Source organism: Lithobates pipiens, unplaced genomic scaffold (genome assembly GCF_037356315.1).
Source record: "Lithobates pipiens isolate NorthernLeopardFrog02 unplaced genomic scaffold, aLitPip1_a1.2 Scaffold_10, whole genome shotgun sequence".
NCBI classification, from domain to species: domain Eukaryota; kingdom Metazoa; phylum Chordata; class Amphibia; order Anura; family Ranidae; genus Lithobates; species Lithobates pipiens.
The window spans coordinates 40,430,582-40,455,768 of record NW_027507686.1 but is presented as its reverse complement, the minus strand read 5'-3'; the positions used below and the strand labels follow the sequence as shown (position 1 = coordinate 40,455,768).

Sequence of the window (25,187 nt, the reverse complement as noted above, 5' to 3'; positions counted from 1 at the left end):
AACCGAAGAGGGGGACAAGACCCCCGAAGTCGGAAGAAGAGGCCGGCGGCAAGGAAGAAAGCCGGACTCCTCCGCTAGCAAAAGAGCTACAAGAAGATAGCGGAGGAGTCCGGCGAGAAGATCCCCAAAGACGGAAGACCCCCGGAGCTGTGCAATAAAGTATTTTATCTCGTGTGTTGTGTTTTTTTTGGTACTTTTATTTTACAGGTGAATGGGTAGGGGTACATTGTACCCCATACTCATTCACATAGGGTGGGGGGGCCAGTATCCGGGGGCCCCCTTATTAAAGGGGGCTCCCGGATTCTGATAAGCCCCCCGCCCGCAGACCCCGACAACCAACGGCCAGGGTTGTCAGGAAGAGGCCCTTGTCCTCATCAACATGGGGACAAGGTGCTTTGGGGTGGGGGGCCGCGCGGCCCCCCCTTCCCCAAGGCACCCCCCATGTTGAGGGCACGCGGCCTGGTACGGCTCAGGAGGGGGGGCGCTCGCTCGCCCCCCTTTCCTGGCCGGCTGGGTAGCGTGCTCGGACAAGGGTCTGTTGTTGACTTGGGGGGGACCCCCACGCCGATTTTTTTCGGAGTTGGGGTTCCCCTTTAAGTCCATACCAGGCGGCAGGGCCAGCGACGTCTCCTTCGTGGGCCCCGCCTACCTGGAGACGCGCTCGAAATGAGCGGACTTTCCTCCGCGTGTGTGGGCGAGTCCGTTCATTTCGAAAGTACGGCGGACTTAGTACGGCGGACTTAGTACGCCATATTAGTCCGCTGAAAAAGTGCCGTGTGGGGGCAAGTAGCCCGTTCGGAAATTCCGACGGACAGTCTGGCGGAAGTCTGCCAGACTAAGTACGTCGGACAGACGGCTACGTGTGTACGCGGCTTTAGGTTTATTGTGCAGAAAGAGTCTGGGCTATTGGTTAATCTTCGGTTTAATACTTAGTAATTAAGTACTAGTAATACTTAGTATGCTGTACTTAAAGGCTCATTCAGCCAGGATGTCTGCACAATAAATCGAAGCCCTTGTACACACGGTCGGAGATTCCGACAACCAAATCCGTCGGATTTCATCCGTCGGATTTTGTCAGACGGATTTTGTCCGAAACTGTTGCATACACACGGTCGGACAAAGTTGTCGGAAAATCCGACGTGATGACGTTATTTCATTACGACGGGACTACGTTCACACTAGTAGCCAATAGCTTTGGTTTAGGAATTTCATCTGAGCATGCGTGACACTTTGTCCGATCGGAATTCTCTACACATGATCAGAGTATGTCCGATCGGAGCATTTTGTCGGAAAATTTTACCAACAAATTGGAAAACTTGGTCCGTCGGATACTCCGAAGGAAACAGTCCAATGTAGACCACACACAGTCCGAATTTCCGACAAAACAGTCCGATCGGACACATTCTGTCGGAATCTCCGACCGTGTGTACAAGGGCTAAGACTTGATGATGGGTGTACAACCCCCGAAACACATTGGCTCTCTTGATAAACTTCTTTACTGTGAAAAACAAAAATGATGACTGGACTTACTTACTTTGATTCTCTCTGTTTTAGGTGCCTGTTCGAGACAGTGTGTGTGTTTTGCTAAAATTAAAATGCTAAATACCTTATTTCCAGAGCCCTGCTGTGCTGTCATGTGACCGCACTCTGCTTCCCTTCCCAATATAAGTGAGTGCAGTGGGAGGGGCTGAGATTTCCCTCTGATGTATGAAAGCTAGCAGAGGAAGGTCACATGTCTGCACAGCAGGGCTCTGCAAAAAAGTTATTTAGCATTATAGTTTTAGGAAAACACACACACTGTATTGAACAGGGACATACAACAGAGTTTCTTTACTTTACAAGCACTGAAGCAGCTACAGGAAATAGAATTACACAGGCATGGGAGAGGAGAGGAAAGGGGGGGTGGGTCGGGGAGGAGATGGGCTTACACACAGACTACAAAACTGACAGCGAGAAGGGGAGAGGGAAAGGGGGAGATGCAGAGATTCTGAGGAGAGAGCTGGATGACAAAGACAAGACACGTTAACTGACCATGGTATCATGGATCAGCAGCCATGGTAAAAGCGGTCAGTTTAAACAGGGGAAGACAGAAACAGGCAGGATCAACCAAGTATTGTACAACATAGAATGGGACAAATTACACTACAGAAACATTATGCTATATAGTATGCTTTAAAGTGGTTGTAAACCCTTACAGACCACTTTTAACTTCAGGTAAGCCTATACTAAGGCTTACCTGTAGCTACTGTGGATATATCCTAAACCTCCAATCACAGCGCCGGAGCCCACGATACCTGAAAATAACTCAAACATGATGCTGACTAGAGCAGTGTGCCGGGACCACTGCGGGGGCTTTGTTATAAGGTAAGTATTTCATAATGAGCTAGTATGCTATGTCTATTGTTGCTGGGGGATCTACTGTTGAGGTGGTAGGGTCTGTAATTGCTGGAGGCATCTACTTTACTGCTTTTCTTGTTATAATGAACAAACTCCATACAAATTACTTAGCACCAAAAAAAAAATATATATATACTTGGTTCTCTATTCTCTAAAAGGGGCGGTACTGGGAGGTGGCAAGGGGGTGGTACCAAGGGATGTGCTCAATGGTGGGTAGTGGACAAGACAAGGGGGGGTACCTGCACATGTTCACTGAGATAAAACGCCCTGCACAAATCTATTAGGTTAAAGGGGTTGTAAACCCTCTTTTTTTTTTTATATTTAACGGACTGCACAGAGTGGCCCCGATCGTCATCTTCTGAGGTCCCCCAAAAGCGCTCGTGGATCTTCCCCGCATTGGAAAACCCCCTAGGAAAAATGCTCTTCCTGGGGGTTACCATGCAGGCACACTCCTGAGTCTAGCATTTGCGTCAGTAGACACAGAATGCGGGACTCGGCCCTGCCCCCGGCGCCCACGTCATTGGATTTGATTGATAGCAACGGGAGCCAATGGCTGTGCTGCTATCAATTTATCCAATCAAGAGCCGAGACCATGGCCAGAGAGGGTTTGCGTGGGAACGAATGGGCTCGGGTGAGTAAAACAGGGGGCTGGTCAGTAATAGAATTTTTTTCACCTTAATGCATAGGATGCATTAAGGTGAAAAAACATGATGGTTTACAATAGAGGTGCGCATCTTCACTGGTCTCACAATTCGATTCGATTATGATTATCTGATCAATAATTTTATTTGATTCGATTCCGCAATGCATCACGATTACCGACAAACTCCCACTTCCGCTTGGGCCGCATAGGTGGCCCTTCCACCCTGCAATCTTCTGGGACACATCCCAAGTCCAAAAAGATTGCCCGGCCATTCAGGACAGAGCAGTGAGACATGCGCACCCGGCTGTGAAACTGCAAGTTGTCAACCACCGTGCGCCCACAGTAGTATTGCCAGTGCCGTGGCCAGGCGGGGAAAGAAGAAAGGGTTTGGGTGGCCACATCGCTGGATTGTAGGACAGCTGAGTGTCTTTTTATTAACAGTCAGATACACTTTTTTGTAGATGCTGACTTTAATAAAAAAAAAAAATGTACTGCAACTCTGCATTGAATTAAAAATAACCTCATTCCACTTCAGCCCCGGAAGATTTGGCTGCTGAATGACCGGGCCATATTTTGCGATTCGGCACTGCGTTACTTTAACTGACAATTGCACGGTTGTGCGATGTTGTACCCAAACAAAATTGATGTCCTTTTTTCCCACAAATAGAGCTTTCTTTTGGGGGTATTTGATCATCTCTGCGTTTTTTATTTTTGCGCTATAAACAAAAAAAGAGCAACAATTTTGAAAAAAAAACACAATATTTTGTACTTTTTGCTATAATAAATATCCCCATTTAAAAAACACATTTTTTTTCAGTTTAGGCCGATAGGTTTTCTTCTACATATTTTTGGTAAACAAAAAAAATAAAAAATCGCAATAAGCGTATATTGATTGGTTTGCGCAAAAGTTATAGCGTCTAAAAAAATAGGGGATAGATTTATAGCATTTTTATTATTATTTTTTTTTTTTTACTAGAAATGGCGGCAATCTGCGATTTTTATTGGGACCACAACATTATGGTGGACACATCGGACACGTTTGACACATTTTTGGGACCGTTGGCATTTATGCAGTGACCAGTGCTATAAAAATGCATTGATTACTGTAAAAATGTCACTGGCAGGGAAGGGGTTAACACTAGGGGGTTGATCAAGGGGTTAACTGTGTTCCCTGTGTGTGTTTCTAACTGCAAGGGGGGGGGGGACTGACCTAGAGGAAATGACGGATCGTGATTCCTAGCTATTAGGAACACACGATCTGTCTCTCCTCACAGAACAGAACAGGGATTTATGTGTTTACACACACACACGTCCCTGTTCTCCCTCTCGTGCCCATGATTGCTTGTGGCCGGAGGTCACCGTGACCGTCGGCCACAAGCATAGGCTTCTCCGATGTGACTGCCTGACCCGTCTCTCTGCTTTCACGTCTCACATCTCTCCTGACGTCAGCGGGGAATTCTCAGCCTCTCTTCTGATTTGATAGCAACAGTCAGTGGGCGGGGCTGAGAATTCTCCACTGACATCAGAAGAGAAGTGAGAGAAGAGCTGGAAGTGAGAGGAGAGAGGCAGGCATTGTACACAACAGGGGATATGCCCGGGGCGCTCTCCCGGGAGGGGAGGGGCAATGGCGTCACCGGTAATCAATTTTTACGGCAGCATGCATCGATGCCGCATCACTCGGACACCCAAATCGTGATGCATCGATGCAGCAATTGATTTCAGCACCCCTAGTTTACAACTCCTTTAATTTGCACCCTCAAAATTATGTAAGAATCGCCTACAGACCTATCCATAACCACAGTAAAAAAAATCTGTGTGTTCCTTGACAGCATTATTAGTTAAATTGTCTTCGAGTTGCTCCTTAAATTATTCCGCTAAAGTAATTGTTGTAGTCAAGTCACATTGCAGTCACAAAGTCACAGAAAAAACATATAAAGAATATTAAAAATATATAGTATTCTAATTTCAACCAGTTATTCAATTTTAAAAAAGATTCTTCATTCTGATACTGCTGGTTCAATTTTCCCTTGAGCCAAAAAAAAAAAAGTACCCTCCTCAGCCAAGACGACTTTAAAGGCATTGAGTTCAAAACATGTAGGCAGAAATATTTTATTTCCCTACCAAGTTCCTTTTAGCATTTTATGAGGGCTTGAAAGCTTTTGAAATAGGTTAATGTTTTGCAAATCCACCAGTGAAAGCAGAAAAGATACAGTCTTCATTGGAAGCTACCTGGGATGAAACGGCATTAAGGCAAGGGTTTAAGAAAGTCTTTGAGCTCTGCAAAGATGACAGAATTGGTTCCTCCACCCTGGGAATTTTAGGCAGCGTCCCTGGCGGAAACCAGATCAGGGACATTTTCTCCAGATTAATTCCGTCTTTTTTTTCTAACATTTCTTAGAAATCATTGTCATATAAATATTAGATTTATTAAAAGTGTAGGTTTTATATTTCTACCCTGAAAAACAGATGTGACAACATAATGCGACATCTGAATAGACCTGTAGAAATTAACATGATTGCGTTGAAAACAAAATAGAAAGAAGCGATCTAAAGGGAATATTAACATGCCATGAAAAGAACAGGCAAAGTAAAAACAACTGATCTTATTGTGTTTTTGTAAACCTATATATTTTAATATGTAAATAATATGAAATAGGTTAATACTTAAAGCGGGAGTCCACCGGGACTCCGCGTTTTTTTTTTTTTTTTTAAAAGCCAGCAGCTACAAATACTACAGCTGCTGACTTTTAAATAGTGACACTTACCTGTCCAGCGCGCCCGCGATGTCGGCACCCGAAGCCGATCGCTCGCTCGGCTGCCGGGTCCCGCCGCCATCTTGGGTATGGGAATCAGGAAATGGAGCCTTTCGGCTTCATTTCCCGGTTCCCTACTGCGCATGCGTGAGCCGCGCAATCCGGACGGTCCCCGCTGCCTCTGGGAGCTGTGTGTTTCCCAGCAGGCAGCGGGGCACTTGCTGAAGGGGGCGGGCACTTGCGGAACGGGGCGTAACGTACGCCCCGTTCCGCAGAGAGCTAGCCCGGAAGTGGGTGCAGTTACCTGGATTATCCAGGTAACTGCACCCCCCTCCCCCCTGAAAGGTGCCGATTGTGGCGCCGGAGGGGGGGGGATTCCGATGAGCGGAGGTCCATTTTAGGGTGGACCTCCGCTTTAACCACTTCAATACCGGGCTCTTAAACACCTTCCTGCCCAGACCAATTTTGAGCTTTCAGCGCTGTCGCACTTTGAATGACAATTGCGCGGTCATGCTACACTGTACCCAAATGAAATTTTTATCATTTTTTTCCCACAAATAGAGCTTTCTTTTGGTGGTATTTGATCACCTCTATGGTTTTTATTTTTTGCAATACAAATAAAAAAATACCGAAAATTTTGAAAAAAAAAATGTTTTTCTTTGTTTCAGTTTCAAAACTTTGTAAATAAGTACGTTTTCTCCTTCACTGATGGGCACTGATGGGGCTACACTGATGGGCACTGATAAGGCGGCACTGATGGGCACCAATGATGTGGCACCAATGAAGTGGCACTGATAGGTGGCACGGATGGGCGACACGGATGGGCGACATGGATGGACACTGATAGGTGGCACAAATTGGCACTGATAGGTGGCACGGATTGGCATGGATGGGCGGCACAGATGGGCTTGGATAGGCGGCACAGATGGGCATGGATAGGCGGCACAGATGGGCATGGGTGGGCACTGATAGGCGGCACAGGTGGGCACTGATAGGTGGCACAGGTGGGCACTGATAGGCGGCACAGATGGGCACTCATAGGCGGCACAGGTGGGCACTCATAGGCGGCATTGGTGTTATACTGTACTAATGGATGCCAATCAGTGCCAAACAATAATGCATGCCAATCAGTGATGCCCATTGTGGGCACTGATTGGCATCCATTATGGGCACTGATTGGCATCCATTGTGCTGACTGGCATCCCTGGTGGTCTAGGGAGGATAACCTTTTTCTGGGCATCCCTGGTGGTCTGGAGGCGTCCCTGGTGGTCCAGTGTGGGCATCCTCGGGGGGGCTGTGCTGATAATCGATCAGCACAGACCCCCCCCCTGTCAGAGGAGCAGCCGATCGGCTCTCCTCTACTCGCATCTGACAGACACGAGTGAGGAAAAGCCGATCACCGGCTCTTCCTATTTACACTGTGATCAGCCGTGATTGGACACGGCTGATCACGTGGTAAAGAGTCTCCGTCGGAGACTATTTACCGAGATCGTAGTTGCCGGGTGTCAGACTGACACCCCGCAACAACGATCGCTGCGATGCGCGCCCCCGGGGGCGCGCAGCGGCTCATAATCCTGATCACGTCATATGACGTCCGATCAGGATTATGAAACCACTATGCCACCGTCAATTGTCTATAGGGCGGGCGGCAAGTGGTTAACCACTTGCTGCCCAATCACATACCTAGAATGTCATTTGACTTCAAGTGGTTGTACCGGGGTGATGCCTGCAGCTGCTGGCACCCCCCTGGTGACGTTTTATAACCACTTAAGCCCCGGACCATTTTGCAGCTAAAGGACCAGGCTCCTTTTTGGGATTCAGCACTGCGTCGCTTTAACTGACAATTGCGCGGTCGTGCGACATGGCTCCCAAACAAAATTGGCGTCCTTTTTTTCCCACAAATAGAGCTTTCTTTTGGGGGTATTTGATCACCTCTGCGGTTTTAATTTTTTGTGCTATAATTAAAAATAGAGCGACAATTTTTAAAAAAAATGCAATATTTTTTTACTTTTTACTGTAATAAATATCCCCCAAAAATATATTAAAAAAAAATTTCCCTCAGTTTAGGCCGATACGTATTCTTCTACATATTTTTAGTAAAAAAAAAAAATCGCAATAAGCGTTTATTGATTGGTTTGCGCAAAAGTTATAGCATCTACAAAATTAATTAAAAAAAAAAAAGTTAATTTTTTTTTTACTAGTACTGGCGGCGATCAGCGATTTTTATTATAACTGCAACGTTATGGTGGACACATCAATTTTGACACATTTTTGGGACCATTGGCATTAATACAGCAATCAGTGCGATTAAAAATGCACTGATTACTGTAAAAAGGTCACTGGCAGTGAAGGAGTTAACCACTAGGGGGCAGTGTATGGGTTAAGTGTGAGTGTGTGTTTTTTTTACTGTAGGGGGCATGGCTTGGCGTGTGGCATCACTGATCGTCTTTCCCTATGACAGGGAACAGACGATCAGTGACAGGCTCACTAGGAAGCACGGGGAGAGGTTTGTTTACACAGACCTCTCCCCGTTCTTCAGCTCTGTGGCCTGATCGCGGGACACCAGCGGCGATCGGGTCCATGGGTCACGCGGCCACAATCACGAAGCTCATGACCGGGTCCCGAGTGCGCCGCCGGCAGCACGTGCGCAAAACACGGCTGGGCTCTTAAAGGGCAACGTACCTGTAAGTGCTTGTGCCCAGCCGTGCTATTCTGCTGATGTATATTGGCGTGAGTCGGTCCTTAAGTGGTTAAAGATGGCAGTCGGCTCTCTTGTAATAGCAATCGGAGCAGCTAACTAGCAGCTCAATCGCTATTACAAGCAGCGGGTCAGGATGTCCCCCCCTTCCCACCACCTTCCGTGGTTCTCTCCGGCTCCCCCATCCCACCCAGATGGGCTATGATTGGGTCTTCACTATGGTAACCCAGAAGCGATGGCATGATATCACTTCCAGCTTACCCAGATGTCAAAGGGCGCAGTTTTAAAAAAATGCAGATTGCCTATTAATGTGTTGCTGTGCCCAGCACCAGGTCTTATTGGAGGGTCACTCTTCCCCACTGGAAAGGTACAACTCATTGATGGCACTTGAGTACATATGACATGTACAAGGCTTTAACAAATGCTGGCTGCTATAGGTGATGGTAACTACAGATCCTGCAAGATCATATCGCAGCTACATTTTAATTGATTACTATGGGTTATATAAGCTATAACACTGGTACCATGATGTGAAGTAAGGCCAACTGCAATCCAAAAAGTGAAGGCGTTTCAGTTTAAATGTCTACTACATGCTACATATTAAGGTTGAATAAAGACACCAGTCCATCCAGCTCAACCTGAGTAAGTGTCTACATTTGTCCCTATCCCTGTACATTGCACACTTACATTGGTCCCTACCCTCAGGGATCCCACAATCCAAGGTCCCCATTCATATACTAGGGCCAATTTTGGACAGAAGCCAATTAACCTACCAGCATGCCTTTTGAGGAAACTGAAGTACCCAGAGGAAACCCATTCAGGAACAGGGAGAACATGCAAGCCCCAGGCAGGTAGAGTCGTGGTTGGGATTCAAACTAGTGACCCTTTTTGCTGCTAGGCAAGAGTGCTAACCACTACACCCCTGTGCCGCCCTCTAGTTTGCCTGTATAAGGTATCAGTTTGAACTTGTCATACTTTTTTAAGTGTACTTTCCTTTACCATTTGTTTCTAAGGCTTCATTATTTTGCCACTATGTTTAACACGATTATACTGTAATTTCTCATACTAGCACATAGAACTGCATTTTGTCATAGCTTTCACACACTTCATTTTTTTTCTGGTATCCATCAAGAACTGTAAATAGCTTTAGAAATAGATCAAACTTTAATATACCAGAAGGCCTTACCCAGTCTTACATAAAATAACAAAATTCTATTTTAAAGACAGAATGGTGATTGTATAATTTATAGCATGTAATTAATGCTAAATCGCTTGGCAGAACGTCTAAATATCTCAGCCAGTGCCATTATATACACTACTGTGCAAATGTCTTAGGTAGATGTGAAAAAAATGCTGTAAATGAAGAATGCTTCCAGAAATAGACATGTTAATAGTTTTTTTCAGATTCTGACTCATCAGTCCAGAGCACCTTCTGGAATTTTTCTGCACCCCAGTTCCTATATTTTCATGCATAAGTGGCTTAGCCTTGTTTCCACGTTGGAAGTATGGCTTTTTGGGTGCAATTCTTACATGAAGACCACTTCTGGTCAGACTTCTCCAGACAGTAGATGGGTGTACCTGGGTCCCACTGGTCTCCGCCAGTTTTGTGCTGATGGCATTGCTGGACATCTTCTGATGTCAAAGGGTAGTAAGCATGACCTGTCTTTCATCTGCTGCATTGCGCTTCCTTGGCCGACCACTGCATCTATGGTCCTCAATGTTGCCTGTTTCTTTGTGCTTCTTTAAAGGAGCTTGAACAGCACACTCCTAGTTTGCTTTGAAATATCTGCCTGGTAGAGACCTTGCTGATGCAGTAAAACTACCTTGTGTCTTGTTGCTGTGCTTAGTCTTACCATGGTGTATGACCTGTGAGCCCTTGTACACACGGTCGGAGATTCCGACAACCATATCCGTCGGAGTAATTCCGACGGATTAATTCCGGAAGAGGTCCGGAAGTGATGTTGCATACACACGGTCGGACTAAGTTGTCGGAAAATCCGATTGTACATAACGTGATGACGTTATTTCCTACGATGGGACTATGTTCAGGCTAGTAGCCAATAGCTTTGGTCTAGGAATTTGATCTGAGCATGCATGGCACTTTGTCCGTCGGAGTAGGCTACACATGATCGGAGTATGTCCGATCGGAGCATTTTGTCTGAAAATTTTACCAGCAAGTTGGAAAAGTTGGTCCATCGGATATTCCGACGGAAACAGTCCGATGGAGACCACACACAGTCGGAATATCCGACAAAACGGTCCGATAGGACACATTCCATCTGAATCTCCGACCGTGTGTACAAGGGCTGACAGGAAACTGTCTTCTGAAACCTCACCTCAGTAGCAGACTTTGAATATTCTTCACCCAGTTTTAAGCCTCCTACACAGATGTTTCTGTTTCCGTTTCTGTTAATGACTGTGTTTTAACCTATATATCAAATTGATGATCATTAGCACCTGCTTAAAGCGGAGTTCCAGCCTTGATGAAAAAAAAATAAAAGTCAGCAGGTACAAATACTTATTAGGACACTTACCTGTCTAGGGAGCCCGCAATGTCAGCACCCGAAGCCCACCCGTCTATTGGCTCCGGGTGCAGGCGCCCACATCCTTACTAAGAAAAACAGGAAGTGAAGCCTTGTGGCTTCACTGCTTGTTTCCTACATGTGTGAGTCGTGCAGCACTTTCTGAATGGTCCCATGTTCTTCAGGGACACACACAAGTTCCAGAAGGCGACGGGCGAAGAAGGAAGGCACAAGAAAAAACACTGAACAGACGTACGTCACCGTGGCACTGTCGGACTGAAGTCCAGAAGAAAATATCCTAAAAAGTATGAAAAAAATACCCAAAAACAAGGGGGGTGGGGAGGGATTCATTACCATTTCCACTCATGGATGTTTTTTGGTTCCTTTTTTCTGTTTGGATCGTAGCAATTTTGATGTTGCTTTTTCATACAGTGGCCATGAGGATCAAAACTACAGGACAGCTTCTATTATGATCTTGTCCGGATAGTATTCCACTGCACAGTACGGGAACATTGCTCTGGTTGGCTACACCCTCCATGAGCCACAGCCACACTTGTTTCATAGTAAGGTATGGCTATACCTATTGAATATAGAGTGCATTTATATTCATTTACCGCCCCCTCTTTTTCATCCATGTCTTTTGAATAGCAGTTTAATCTTTTTGTCTTCACATTTAGTGTGACGCAATTTACTGTAGTAAATCCTTCTAAATGATTAAGAGCTACTGTGGGAACATGGAACGATCCATGATGTCCGGGTGGTCACTCCCGATCTGGCCCTGTCAGATATTTCCATCTTAGTACTTGAGTCTTTGTCTACTAGCAGTGAAATTGTGTTATGTTTGGGGTCAGTATTATCAGCTGTTTAAATTAGTTTTTGCTACAACTGCTGTTTCTGATAAAGTTTAATGTAACTCCAGAATGCACAATGATGTTTTGTGCAGGATCTGATGTTGCATACTTTACTATTCCCATAGAATCACAGCAATTAAAGTGTTGAGGGAGGCATGGCCCTGAGGAAGATCTACACTGTATGTGTAATCGAAACGTGTCAGTAATCAGTCTGCGGGCCTCCTTCCTTCCTTCAGCTGGTTTCCATACTTATCTCCCATACACATGTTTTTATCATTGGCTATAAATGTTTTGTATGTTGTAATCAATGTATTGCACAATAAATTTTGTAATTTTTATACTCATTACTGCCAGGCATCCATTTAGGAGACAGTCATGCAAGGCGCTGGGTTGAGTCTGGAAATCTGTCCCCAAAGCACAATTTCTTCATAGGCACAATTATTGTGCATACGGAATACTGCGCACTAATAGTCGTGGATGAGCACTTGTCGCATATAGGAGCGTATATTACCAGCCGTTGGTTTACGGAACAAATCTGTTCCAATTGTGCCATCCTGTTGTTTGACGATAGTCAGATCTAAAAAAGGTATCTGCCCATCTCTGGTACTGGTCCATACTATGAACAGATCATCAATGTACCTGTACCATAGCAGGACATGTTCAAGAAAAAATACGTAACAATCATCAGAGGTTATTTATCTCTTCCATCCACCCAGAGAGAAATTAGCAAAATCTGGGGCACATGATGTCACCATAGTGACTCCTTGAGTCTGTAGGTAGAATTGGTCATTGAAAATAAAGTAGTTTTTACTGAGAATAAAATGTAGTATTTGCAAAATGAATTGACTCAGAGGCCAAGAAGTCTTGTTCTCTGAGGAAGGATCCAGCCCCCTGGACACCCTGCTCATGGTGGATACTTGAGTACAGAGCCTTGATATCTATAGCCATGAGCAGGGCATCTGGAGGGATCTGGATCCCCTCAATATGTTTCAAAAGGTTGTGGTATCATGTATATAAGATGGGAGGCTACGTACGTGAGGCATTAGGAAAGTCTCTACAAATTTACTGGCATTGTCTGTAAGCAATCCTTTTCCAGAGACTATTAGTGTGCTGGGGGGTACATAAATATTCTTGTGGGTTTTAGGAAGGGTGTAAAAGGTGGGGACACATGGAAATTTGGGAACCAAGAACTCCAGGGTATCCTTGTCTGAGGGCCCCAATGTAAGGATCCCGGAGTTCTGAGGTGAAAGTGAAAATAAGGGCAGGGGAAATGGGTTTATACCAATTGTGGTTATTCAGAACAGCCAAGTGCATTGTTTGATACAGAGTGTGTTTCATTAGGATGATATTGCCACCTTTGTCCGATTGTTTGATAACCAAATTAGTATGTTTTTGTAAAGATTTAAGTGCTTTAATTTGTCTAGTATTGAGATTTGATGGTATCTCATGCCAGAGCTGTTTCTTGAGGTCCCTGATAGCTTCATGCAGAAAGGCCCAAATGGCCGGACAGGTAATAAGATCAGGAACTTTATGGGATCTCAATTGGAATTGGTTAGTCACACGGGTCTGAGAAGGGGTGGAGGTGAGTACAGTGAATGACATGAGAGAAGGGGAGGAAGGATTGATATCCTCCGTAGCCCCTTCATCATAAAGAAGAATGAGGTTGCAGAGTGCCCGAAATGCCTCCATCGTGAAGTGTTTAGTTTGCTCTGCAAGCTCACATTCAGGATTGAGCTGTCCTCGGTCTTTGTCAAAAATAAATGTAAATGTGATATTACAAGCAAAAAGTGGAACAAGTAGACAGAAGCCCAGACCCAGCTGAAGTACAGAGAGCTCGTCTTCTGTCAGCTGGGAGGGAGTCAAATTTATGATGGTTGTTTAGTTATACTCTAATGTATACTGGAGTCTCAAGGTCCTTGCCTGTTGGCAGTCCTCCCCTTCTCTATAACAACCACCCCTTCCTCCTCCTCCTTTCCCCAGGCCGTCTCTGCCATTTCTCCTGAGGTCTGTTTTCCACCCAATGAGGCCGCCAATGGCTCCTGTAGTGGAGGACAAGGAAGCATGTTGCCCTCTATGCTGCAGCCCAGTCAGCATAATTTGACAAACTCCTCATCCATGGGGGAATCAGCATGCTCATCCGACTATACAAGCACGGTAAAGCGCTGTGAGCCAGGAAGGGCAGGAACATCCCACAATGTCGTCTATCCTCCAACTAACTTTTATGGGACTTTCCTGCCTAAAACACCCTGAAGACCCCACCTGTTCCTGTCTGAGCTCACCAATCAGGTCAGTACCCCCTCCTCTTGTATCCTTTAGGCTGGGTTCACACTTAAAACAGATGCGGCTGACAGAAGCAGGGGTCGGGAGCGTCCCTGTTCATCTGTTTCAAGGGTGAATCAAGCAGGGGTTTTTGCCTGAATTCAGACCTAAATCAGAACCAAAGACCTCTGTGCAATTTATTCCACAGCCACCTCAGACACGTTTGAACCAGCTCCATTGAGAGCCGGTCACAATCTCCTGTCATGCAAATTAGATGTGGGGAAACCTACATACAGTTTGCATAAGTGTGAACCCAGCCTTAAACTTATTAAAACTCATCCCTTGCCCACCCTTGCCCTTGCCTTGCTCCCTATTTAACCCCAGTCATGCCACCCCTTTATCCATGTCTATTGGTCTTTTCCTCCAGGCCTGATATTCACACCCCAATATTGCTATATTGCAGTGCAAAAAAATGCAGACATGTTGCATTTTTCGGCAACGCACCGGAGCTAACGTGGTTTTAACGCCCATCACCACACCACAGCTCCACTGCAGTAGATTGACATGAATTAAATGTCTCTTTGACATTTTGCTCACCCTTGCCCTTGCCTTGCTCCCTATTTAACCCCAGTCATGCCACCCCTTCATCCATGTCTATTAGTCTTTTCCTCCAGGCCTGACATTCACACCCCAATATTGCTATATTGCAGTGCAAATAAATGCAGACATTTTGCATTTTTCCGCAACGCACCGGAGCTAATGTAGTTTTAACGCCCATCACCACACCACAGCTCCACTGCAGTAGATTGACATGAACTAAATGTCTCTTTGACATATCAATAAATATAAAAAAAAATGTGTATATATATATCCCCATCGGCATGCAGGCATGTGTGATAAGGTACTTGATGGTAGTCTCTTGGGTGTCATGGAAACATGCTGACTGCAATATTTTCTGTGTCACTTAGATGAAACTATTATGTAGATGAGGAGTTCTTATGTAACCCTAACCTAACCTGCTTCTTGGTCAGCTCATAATTTATGAGGACAGTCTATCTGATAAGTTTCTGTCTGTGATAAGGAAACCAATCTACTATCTTTACAGAAGCGTTCTCTATTTCAGTTTGTCATCATCATAGAAACATTTCCTGGTAAAGTATACAGGCATGGAAAATGATCCCCCATGCTGTGCATTCTTTCTATGCTCTGATATTGCTCAGTAACTTCTTTGGTATAGTAATATAGACTATACAAACGTATAAATACATCTAAAAAATATTCTACTGTTAAAAATTAGCATGGCTGCTGGATATCAGTCATCATCTTTTATATTTCCTGTATATATTAGAAAAGGAAATTAAAGTTGAACTCCAGGTTTAGTCTTTATTGCATAATTAGATTGGTCCATTAGATGGGCCACTGGGAAAGCTGACAATCACACTAGTAGTCGTCATGGGACCGTAGACAGAACCTTTACAAATAAATTGTTATTAATGAAATAAAAACACAAAACATAATAATTTGATTGAACTGGCCACTACCCTTTATTATTGGCAATAAATATCAATAAATATTGAACTAATAAGTATATATATATATATATATATATATATATATATATATATATATATATATATATATATATACTTATTAGTTCAATATTTATTGCCAATAATAAAGGGCAGTGGCCAGTTCAATCAAATTATTATATAATATATATATATATATATATATATATATATATATATATATATATATACTGTATATATATAAAACAAATTCCAATATTATTTAATAAATATGTAAATAGATCAGAAACATACCAAAATCGACATTTCTTTACTCAGCCATTACAGCTCAAGTAAATACAAAACAACCATTAAAAGGTCCCCGCTCTAAGAATGCCAAATGTCACATAACAAGGACCGCGACATGGGAATAAGGACAGGACAATCTTCTCCTCTTGCTGTCCCCGCTGACTGTCAAAATGAAGATGCATTATAAACCTAAAACCTTTATATAGTCTCTTGACACGAGCAAAAAAACATTAGTTTGACATTTAAATATTTCAACCAATAAAATACAATATGCAAATTAGGTATAATTATATATTAAATGATGCTAAATTATCAGGTCTGTCGCAGTGCCATAGGTGTGGTAGTTCAAATCGCTTGCCCTCCCCCCTTATATTAATACAGCCATAGCTGCCATCTTTCCGGTCCTGTGCTTCCCCTCTGCACACTGATCGCAGAGGGTTACTTGCTTAGCATTACCACCATATGCAGAATGCCTTGTATTATTTTTCTTTGAATGTAAGGTGTGCTCTGATTGAACAAGGTGGAGATCGCAATGTCCCTACCCCTCCTCTCCACCTTGTTATTGCACTTTCTGCGCTATCATTGTTCTAAATGCTTATTGTTAACCTTAATGTTGTTTTAAACTTTCCTTTACATATAACACACAATATCAGGGCTAAAAATGACAGTTGTCATAAATGTCTGTGTTATCCTGGTAACCAATCAGTTTATCGCAGCTGAGATCCAGGAATGATCTGTGTTGCATGCTTATATTGGTCAACCTTGGTATTAGTAGGCAGCAGATTTCAAAGTAACACTTGAAGGTCATATCCCTCCTCCAGAAGGTGATTGGACAGTAAAAGGAGAAGCAGAAGACTGATGAGCTCATCTCTCTGTCACTTTGCTTTCTCTTCTTATCAGCTTTTTATTTTCATTGCTGCTTCGGCAACCTCCAATCTGATCTCAAGTCTGCAGGGGACTGCAAAAGTTTTGGTTCTGTTTCAAATGGCACTTTATGCATTGATATAGCTCCCTAAATTTTCAGCCTAAAGCGTTTGTTACACCAACATGTGATATTCCTGCCGTACCATGTACTTAGGGGCCAACTGACCAGTCAGTCACTTCAGCCATGTTCCAAGGGCACGGCTGCTGAAGGGGGCCCACCAGCACCACTTGCTGGAACACCGGTCTGGGGTCTAGGGACAAATAACTTTTGGCTGCGAGCCCCCGGAGACCATATGTTTGGGCCCGCCTGGGCCCCAGGGCTGCGTAGGAGGGTAAGGGGGAGGAAAAGCACCACCGGATCACACAGTATGGGATCTCCTGCTTACCCAGTGACCGCTATCATCCAAAGTCCTCCCTCCTGCACCTGCTCCCTTGATAGACGTCACACTGGTGCAATGCCGGGACATGAGGCGTGTATCAAAGGAGGTGGGACATCTGATGATATCGGCCACCAGGTGTCACACTCTCCTCTTGAACCCCCATGCACTGATCAGGCTGCATTAATGGGGACTGATCAGACTACATCAGGGGCACTGTTGAGGGTGCATTGAGGGGTACTGATGAGGCTGCATTGAGGGTCACTGGTGAGACTGCTTTAATGGGCATTGGTGAGGCTGCATTGAGAAGCACTGATGAGGCTGCAATGATGGGCACTGGTGAGACTGCATTGATGGGCAATGATCTGGCTCCATTAATGGGCACTGATCAGGCTGCATTAATGGGCACTGGTGAGGCTGCACTGATAGGCACTGGTGAGACTGCATTAATGGGCACTGGTGAGGCTGCATTGATGGGCACTGGTGAGGTTACATTGAGGAGCACTGATCAGGCTACATTAATGGGCACTGATGAGGCTGCATTTATGGGCACTGGTGAGGCTACATTGATGGCCACTGGTGAGGCTGCATTAATGGCCACTGGTGAGGTTGCATTGACAGGCATTGATCAGGCTGCATTGATTGGCACTGGGGAGGGTGCATTGATGGGCATTGATCAGACTGCATTGATTGGCACTGGTGAGGATGCATTGATGGGCACTGATAAGGCTCCACTGATGGGTACTGATGAGGTTGCAATGATGGGCCCTGATGAGGCTGCACTGACGGACACTGGTGAGGCTGCATTGATGGGCATTAATGAGGCTGCATTGATGAATACTGATCGGGAGCTACATTGATGGGCACTGGTGAGGCTGCATTGATGGGCATTGATCAGGCTGCACTGATGGGCACTGGTGGGGTTGCATTGGTGGGCACTAATGGGGGTTCTTTCTAACATAGACTCTCAAATGGACACAGAGAGGACCAGCGCACACACATATGGCACCATTACGTGTTGCGTGCACAGTGGGTCTGCTAGTTCTACCATCCTGGATAGGGAAGGTTTGCCAAGTCCCTCCCTCGCCTTGGCAAACAGTACCTGGAATGGCAGAAGAGGAGAGGACACACCAGCCAGCCACAGCAGGACCAGGGTGCCAGCTAATGGGTCCTGGAAGGGGGTCTCTCTCTAACAGAGACTCTCTAATGGACACTGTTAGCCCTTGTACACACGGTCGGAGAATCCATCGGAATGTGTCCTATCGGACCGTGTTGTCGGATAATCCGACTGTGTCTGGTATGCATTGGACTGATTCTGTTGGAATATCTGTCGGACCCAATTTTCCAACTTGTTGGAAATATTTTCCGACCAACTGGTTCGATCGGACATACTCCGATCATGTGTAGAGAAGATCGGACCAAGTGCCACGCATGCTCAGATCAAATTCCTACATCAAAGCTATTGGCTACTAGCCTGAACATAGTCCCATCGTAACTAAATTACGTCATCACGTTCTGAATGATTGGATTTTTCGACAACTGTGTATGTATGTGTATGCAACAGTTTCGGACAAGATCCGACGGACAAAATCCGACGGATTTGGTTGTCGAAATCTCCGACCGTGTGTACAGGGGCTTAGAGAGATTCCCAAATGAGCTTTGGCTGTACTTTCCCTTTAAATCACAAAGTAAATAAATGTCAGTTGCCCAAAACTGCCACTGGATGTCAGCATAATAAAGAACAATATTAACCTGATGCACTCTAAGACAACATAGACAAATATATATAAGTGGAACAGAGGAGATAAAAAAGAAACAAGATTGACAGAACAGGTAAAATATATATACACAAATCCAAAAACATCTAGGATGATCTTGACATTGTAATCTTGATACATGATAGAGACCTTGAAGGCATTATGTCACTACTTGATAGGTAACAAAGTATATAAAGTCAGAGCTCAGTCACACCACAACACATAAAGAGCATTATGTTTTGTTTTTTGTAATGTGTTTTAATGCGCTGGTGTGCATTTTACATGTGTTACATTTGTTCTTTTTTTCCCTTGATTTGCCTTGCAGTGTGATGCTTTTACGTGCATTTGCGTTTGTTGGTTGCCATGCGCTGGGAATGTGCTCACCAACGCACCCCAGCACATCTGGAGTTCATCTCTTGTTGATCTGTAGGGTCTACCTAGGTCACAGGGGAGAGGGGACGGAGAGAGATACTAAATCACTTAATAAACAAGTTGTAGTGGTCAAGACTACCACTAGATGTCAACATACTACAAAACAAAATTATTCTGATGCAGAGCAAGCCAAAACTGAAAAATACACTGAACAGCTGGTACCATGTTCAAAACGTGTAGTTAGTGCAGTTGTATTTAAAAAAAATATAATTAATTATGCATTAATGAATACAGGGCTGTATTAATTTGTGCCTTTATAATTATCTTGGAGTTCTGTGCATCTTCATGATAAGCCAAAAATTCACTTCAAATACCATAAATATGTTTGTTTGTTTTTTAGTTTTTTTAATACTGCTAGCATACGTATGTAGCACCCTCTAGCTAATGTACTAGGTGGAAATAGGTTTAGTTGTGAGTGTAGACAAATTGGCTTGGAACAGAGTCAGGCCTGGGTTGTGAATCTGTGTCAGGGATCAGTGACTCAGGAAGGCTGGGTGACTCATCCTGACAGCTCTTCTGGTGCCTCCCCCTGTTCTCTGGAACATTGGTGAATGTTCTAGACATAGTGGGTGAAAGCTAGATGGGGCTGTCATGCATATTTATGAGGGCGTCAGTCAATCAACAGCAAATGGGCTGGGGCAGTAGGGTGGAAGATGGAGACAGAATGCTGAGGAGGCTGTCTGAGGCCCTTGTGGGTGCCCCCTAGTCTGCAGGAGTGACCTCGGGCCTGGGACTCAGGTGCTGGAGGGACCCTCTACAACACACGGAGGAAAGGGGACAGCAGGAGCAGGTCAGCATGTTTGGGAGATCTCCTGAGAGTCAGCCGGGTGGACTGGTGAATGTCAGTCTGGCAGGACTGTGGAGAAGTTAGCCTGCAGGGCTAGTGACAGGGGCAGCTGCAGCCTGGTGGGTTGGCAGTGCCTGAAGAGGTGGTGCTGGGATCAGTGACCACAAAGAGGAAATGCTGGGAAAGTGTGAGCTGTGTCACCCCATGTGTTCTCCAAGTATAGGGGCTGCGAGTCCCTGCCTGTAATGAGCCTTTGCTACAAAAAATACTACAGGGACATAGCTGGGTTTTGCAAGAGCTGGAGGAAGAAGAGCTGTATATAGAGCCTGTATATAGGAAGTGTTGCCCCTGAAGTTTTGAAGTCAAATGGGCATCCCATAATCTCTCAACCTCATCCAAGTTATTATTCCTCAATAAAAAAACAAAAAAACACAAAGTAATGGACTGTTCTCTGAGTGCCTGTGGAAATCCAGTGTGCCTGGCTGTATAGGTTGGGGGATCATATTCTACTTGCGGCTCTTTAGGGGGTGCACTACACATATCTAAAATCTGTCCTTATATTAGCTTCCAGTAATGTACTATCAGGGCTGCTGTCTGAAATCACAAGGGCCCCATACAGCCTAACTGACAGGGCCCCCCTTCCCAGCCAAAAGTGATTGAGGACATAGATTTATCTATGTCCCTTTCTTTGTAGCCTCAGCAGCACAAACGAATGAATAGGCAATGCTCTGAGGCTTCCTGCTTATTCACAAACTGAAGCATAGTAAACACAGTTTATTATGCTTTAGTGATGAATGGACTGTGACAGACCTAGCCAGGACAAGGACTTTTAGAGAGGACTGGGAACAAGCCTGACACTGGCTTTTAAAGTTATTGTAAGGGTTATTTTTTTTCTTTTAAAATAACAAACATATCATACCTCCTTGTGCAGCTTGTTTTGCACAGAGTGACCCCAAACATCCTCTTCTGGGGTCCCCCGTGGCTCTCACGGCTCCTCCCCACATCAGATAATCCCCTAGGAGAAGCGCTCTCACAGGGGGTTACCTTGCGGAGTCCCGAGTCCACCTCCCGAGTTCAGCATTTGGCGTCCATAACCGCCGAATGGATGACTCGGCCCCCCGTGCTCACATCATTGGATTTTATTGACAGCAGTGGGAGCCAATGGCTGTGCTGCTATCAATATATCCAATCAAGAGCTGAGAATCCCCTGCAGAGAGACAGTGCGTCTCTGCCGGGCCAAGTTCCAGGGCTCAGGAAAGTAAAACAGGGGGGGCTAGGGGGCCGGTTACTGCCAGGTATTTTTTCACCTTAATGCATCGGATGCATTAAAGTGAAAAAACATGAAGGTTTAAAACCCCTTTAAGGGAACGCTACTCTTTGTGAAGTTTATGCCTGGGGGAACCCTTGGAGTAATGTTACTTTCGATTCAAGTCGATGTCTCCTCAAGACACACAGACTTTGTGACTCTAGGCCCGGGGTCCCTGTATAGGGCCTAGCTGCCTCACTACCAATAGTGACTGCTTCACACTGCAAGTCTCAAAGCAGATGGTGATCAACTCAAGCCACCTGTCTGAGGTCGTCTGCTATAATGTGTTTATTGTAAGTAGGTCTGGTGTGCCTCCTAAGGGTCTTTCACCCATTGTTAATTGTACTAATTAACACACCTATTATCTGCTAGAAAACTACTGTGGAGATGTGTTTATACCTGTAATTAGGGATGAGCTTGGTGTTCGACTCGAACGCTTGGTCCACTCGAACATCGGCCGTTCGTCTGTTTGGCAAATTCAGAACTTTGTGGACCGTTTTGCACCAAATTCGTGTGGCACGAACGGTCCACAATGCACTACGCCATTGCAGTGCATTGCTGGCTCATGATTGGCCAAGCATACACTGCGACCCCGCATGCTTGACCAATCACAGCGCCGGCAGCGAGGAGAGCCATAATTTGCCACAGGCAGGATGCCTGTGGCCAGTTATAGCTCAGGGGGTTAAGTACACGCCCCACACTATATAAGGCCCCAGTGCGGCAGCCTTGTGTAGTGTGTTCCGGCGTGCAGGGAAACAGCAAGATAGGCAGGGACAGTGTGTTCTTTTCTCAGGCATCTGCAGGAGTTAAAGTGGGTGTTGTGTGCCTTCAGCACAGTATACACCTGTATGTACCCTTTTTTTGCTGGTGTTCTCTAATACAGGCATCTGCAGGAGTTAGTGGGTGTTGTGTGCCTCCAGCACAGCACAGTATACACCTGTACCTTCCCTTTATTGTTGGTGTTCTCTAATACAGGCATCTGCAGGAGTTAAAGTGGGTGTTGTGTGCCTCCAGCACAGTATACACCTGAAGATACCCCTTATTGCTGGTGTTGTCTGTTAGCCTTTAAAATGAGCACTTTTGATTTCGAATGTTCGAGTCCCATAGACTTTAAGAGGGTTCTAAAGTTCGTACGAATTTTCGATCTGTTTGAAGGTTCTGGTGAAAACCGAACCGGGGGGGGGGGTTGGGGGGTTTGGCTCATCCCTACTTTGTAATAATGTATATTGTACTTTGTGAGCTCGATGCTGGCATGTCTGACCTGGAATGAGATCCCTGATTGTCCAGGTGGTTAGTTTTTTAATTAACTTAATGTTTATAGTGTTAATTATATTTCTATATACAGTTATGTTTGCATATGATAATGTTATCAGCCTCACTTGAGTGTGTAGTGTATAAAAAGCCAGTATTCTTGTTCAAAAAAGAGTTCCAGCTAAACTAGTCCTTCCTAGTTCTTGGTTGCACTATGCAGCTATAATATCTGATATCTATGTTCAGGATGAAGAAGGCGAGGCCGTACCTTCGAAGTGCTCTCTGATTGGCCAGACAGTGTGTGGGCGGCTCCCGAGTTTGACAGCCCTGGACCACTCCCACCCAGAGACACACAGCCGACGTCTCCATGAGGCTTATTGAGGCTCCAGCTGAGGCTAATACGCAGCGCTCGTGGATCCCTCAATAGAGACTTTCCAGCAGTCCTCCTGTGCTCCTGTGACACTGCATGTGGAAGCTCCCACCCGCTCTAGCACGTTGCAAGTGCTCCAACATTTTTCACGCAAGTTTTTAGTGTTGTTTTATACTTATATACTGAATACATTTCTAAGCAGTTTAAAGGATTGGCTTGGCCCTTCTCTCTCCTCCTTTTAATATCTATGTTCAGACTGGAGGAATCAGTATACTGACGGAGGCACTCAAGCGGATTGTGGGACAGTTCCGTCATATGGACACAGGAGTGATTGTTACAGATCACACACTGTGTTCATTCAGGAAAGGAAGGAACCAGTAAATTAGATATTTGCTGGCCCCTTCCCCCATTCTCTATCCTGAAACATCTCCCCTTGTGCCTGCAGTAGCTTCTGGCAGGAGAGGAGAGGAGGGAAGCCGGAGGTGCTGCAGGGGGAAGGGGCAAATGGGGGGCCTGGACAGCAAATGGAAATGGTGTATGTGCTAGGACCAATTTCTCTGCAGTGCAGCTGGAGGGAGAAAGAGGAAGATAAACTGGTAGCGCTGCAGAGGAAGGCAGAAGGGGATCGGTGGCTGCAATAAGACAGTACAGCTGGCCCTCCTGGGCCCCTCTTTTGAACTGATGGTGCCCAGGACCAAAACAGGAGGGCTGGCTGTGTTGCCTTATCAGCAGCCCTCTGTACTAAAAAAGGGAACTCAGAGAGCAAGAAAACAAGCCAGCTTGTTTAGCCACTGAGGCTTTATTGCATTGTACATGCAGTTTTACACTGTGAAAGAAAAAGAAAGAGGGGAGAACATAGATATGAATTCATTATTGCACTGCTGCTCCTTCACTGTCCAATCAGAATTATTGGGGCAGGAAAATTACACCTCACTGGTCCCTAACTATAACACAGCAAGTAGTGTCTCTTTCTTGGCCATGAGTCAAAACTGGCTGACTTGCCCATATTTCCAATATTTTGGCAGGTAAAACCTCTCACATATACATTTCTGCCGCCTATTTATTTTCCAGACCAGAGTTCAAACTCTATTATAAAGACATTAAAAATATAAAATCAATTTTAGAGAATCTAGTAAATAGCTGGACATTACAATACCTAGTCTCCAAATCAATAAAGATTATGTTTTCTCTATGTGGCAGAAGTATTCACTAGTGTTTCGCTTGGAGACCTTTGCCAACTTATTTGTGAATAAATGTGTTTCTCTCTGCAGAGTCAGCAATGAGGAATCAAATTAAGCTCAAATCAAACACTATAGCATTTCCTAGTGACCAGCGTATACAAAGAACAAGTGTAATGAAAATAATTTACAGTCGGAAAATGTCAAAGCTACGTTTCTTTTATTAAATAGAGCTGTTATTCACTGATGCATGGAAACATTACTCTGGGAAGTTGGCTCTGAAATGTATGATTGTGTTTGGATGTATTTCTTTGCTGTACAGTATATACATGCTTATATTGCATGAATATTTTTTACTGCATTCCAGACCTTTCGTAGGCTAAACAGCTACTGTCACTACCCTCCCCTATGCCATTACCAAGCATCATAATGCTGCCACCATCATAACAGTTTTCTCAAGTGTACAAATGCTTCACGGCCTTTAGGCTAAGATCAAGTGTAGTATCTGTTCTTATCAGTGTCCAACAGGGGTGCTGCACCGCTATTCTGGCCTTTTGATAGGAATGGCGGGCTGTATAGTACCTCTGCTGATATGATGGGGGTCTGAAGGTTTGACCGGCTAGAGCAGAAATTGGGGTGTCCACAGGATGTGGGGAACTGGAGTAATTCCCACAGAAGAACTGGAGGGGCCCAGTGCCTCCTAATTTGAATGGGTTTACCTGGCCTGGCCATGGGCTGGAAAGGCAGAGAGCCCCCAGCATCGATGCCCCAGGGAGGCTCCTCACATAGGCCTCAAAAAACCCAATGTGAAAATGACCATGAGGCCACATCACCTAAACTTTCTTCTACACAGCAAATCTTGTGG

At 45.0% G+C, this 25,187-nt stretch overlaps 1 pseudogene; it reads left to right on the top strand.

Annotated features, from left to right (window-relative positions):
- The first annotated feature begins 24,788 nt into the window (after positions 1 to 24,788).
- Positions 24,789 to 24,943, top strand: LOC143956082 (U2 spliceosomal RNA; annotated as a pseudogene).
- The last annotated feature ends 244 nt before the right edge of the window (positions 24,944 to 25,187 follow it).